The sequence below is a fragment of the Asparagus officinalis genome, chromosome 8 (genome assembly GCF_001876935.1).
Source record: "Asparagus officinalis chromosome 8, Aspof.V1, whole genome shotgun sequence".
NCBI lineage: Eukaryota > Viridiplantae > Streptophyta > Magnoliopsida > Asparagales > Asparagaceae > Asparagus > Asparagus officinalis.
In genome coordinates this window covers 4,327,825-4,330,074 of record NC_033801.1, presented here as the reverse complement: position 1 = coordinate 4,330,074, position 2,250 = coordinate 4,327,825, and the positions used below count along the sequence as shown (strand labels likewise).

The 2,250-nt window shown below is 40.9% G+C and overlaps 1 protein-coding gene across 1 annotated transcript in view; it reads right to left on the bottom strand.

Moving 5' to 3' along the window:
- Positions 1-777, bottom strand: part of LOC109851248 (probable methyltransferase PMT17) — a 6,592-nt gene extending 5,815 nt beyond the window's left edge. The window contains exon 1 of the mRNA XM_020421289.1: positions 536-777. The gene's annotated coding sequence lies outside the window, so the exon portion shown is untranslated. The remainder of the gene's footprint in view (positions 1-535) is intronic.

Sequence of the window (2,250 nt, the reverse complement as noted above, 5' to 3'; positions counted from 1 at the left end):
AAGGTCTTCAAAAAGTAGCGAGAAACAAATCACAAATACCAAAACCATTCTTTTGGGAGCTGCAGAGAAACTGCAGCCTTAAAGACTGCAACCACATGGGCTTTCCTTAAGTCTCGAAAGAATTAAAAAACCAATCAAAGAAATAAAAAAGAAGAAAAATAAAAGACGAAAACTCTCTGTAAAGGCCATAGCGGAGAGAAACATCAAAATGAAACAAGGATTTTAAAGAATCATTTTGGATATGAGTAAGAGAAAATGAGATAAAGATCAGGCCGTGAGATAAATTAACTCCAAGTTTCAATTTTTTTTTCCTCCCCAAAAATAAAAATCAAACCTTTTATCTCTCTGAAGGTTGAACAACCTCAGAAACCAACTAAAAATCCTACAGAAATCATAAAAAAGCTGAATCCATGATAGCCCATAAACTGGAAACAGAGTGAAGAAAAAAACCCAGAAACATTTTTTTTTAAACTAAAACCTTCCTTCAATATTCATAAAGAGACATTACATTATTTCAGTCATAAGAAAAAAATACCTGATGATGGGCACTTCACAAATTCTCACTTGGGCTTCTTCCTTCTCTCTCTCTCTCTCTCTCTCTCTCTCTGCCCCCTCACTGTAACAACAAACAAGTTGAGGTTGAAGAAGAAGAAGAGAAAGCCATAAATTTTAGTCCATTTTTATGTATTTTTGGAGAGGAGGTGAATTAATCCGGACCCCTCTCTCTCTCTTTGAGTGAGGATCGAAGGGAGAAGAAACAGGCTTATAAATCTCTTTCCTGGCTGAGTCAGATGCATCCAGATTGAGCCCCTAGTTTCCTGCTGTATTTTCAAATTTTTTTATTTTTTCTATTTTTCCTTTTTGTTACTCTGTCTAATCTTTTTACTGAATTTCTACAAAAAATGAAGTTTGACCATCAGCTTTCAGTACTTCTTTTGGGGAAAAATGGCCAGATTGGTATAAATTCTTGAGGCTTGGTGACAATTTGGTATATTTTTTTTAAGTTTTGTCAGATTGGTATAAATTTTCAACTCCGGCGCCATATTGGCCTTAAGTTTGGCCGGAGTTACTGTTCCGACTAGTGTTGATAAGATTTTTTGCATAAAACTCCATTATAAAAAACTTATCCTGCTCTTAACCCCCTCCCCCCTCCCTCCTCCTCCTCCTCCTCTTCCTCCTCCTCATCCTGCTCCCAAACATTCGCGACTACTCCAATTGGCGAACTGCTCGAATTGAAACCCAACTTCGGTGATGGGCAGATGTATAAAGGGTCGTCGAGAGATATCGATTTGGGCAACGGGTAAGCGGGTAGAGGTGACCCAAAGAAAGTCCCGACGAGGTCGATCTGTGCCTGAATCTGGGTCAAATCTCCAGCGGTCTCTATGAGGGTTTTGAGATCTAGGCTCGGGAAGCCCGAGAACGAGGCGAGGCCATCGGAGTCCGAGGTGTTAAAGGGGAACGGGGAGTTGTTGTTGAGGACAGCACCATTGGCGGAGACGATGAGCTCTTGGTGCTGGACTTGGATAAGGAGGGATCAAGCTTTGAGCTCGGCGAGGCCGTTGTTTTGGACGGTGGCCATGGCTTTGAAGTTGTTGGGCTGGGCTTTGGGGTCCTTGAGAAGAGGATGGATTTGCTTGCGATCGGTGATGGAGTAGGATAACTCGATGCCGTTGTAGACCGGGGGTGTTTCTGGGGGCTAGGATTGGGTTGAGATGAAGAAGAGAGCGAGGAAGAGGAGAGAGGAAGAGGATGAGGAGGAGGGGGAGGGGGTTAGGAGCAGGATAAGTTTTTTATAAGGGAGTTTTATGCAAAAAATCCCATCAACACTGGTCGGAACAGTAACTCCGGCCAAACTTAAGGCCAATATGGCGCCGGAGTTGAAAATTTATACCAATCTGACAAAACTTAAAAAAAATATACTAACTTGTCACCAAGCCTCAATAAATTATACTAATCTGGCCATTTTGCCCTTCTTTTGGTTATTAGCATATGAGGGCATCACCAACTCAGCCCCCATTTTGGTGCAAACAGTGCTTTTTGTTGCACTGGTCCTTCTCTAATTCAGCCCTATTTTCTGCTCCATTTTGGTGCAAATGAACAGTGCTGCACCAAATATGGCGTCGCACTGTTCATCTGTTCCATTACTGTTCAATTTTTTTAAATATTTGTTTTTACCTCTCAATTAATATAAAAATAGATAAAAGAGAATAAAGTGAGAATATACTGAGAATATTCTTTTTTGGTGTAAAA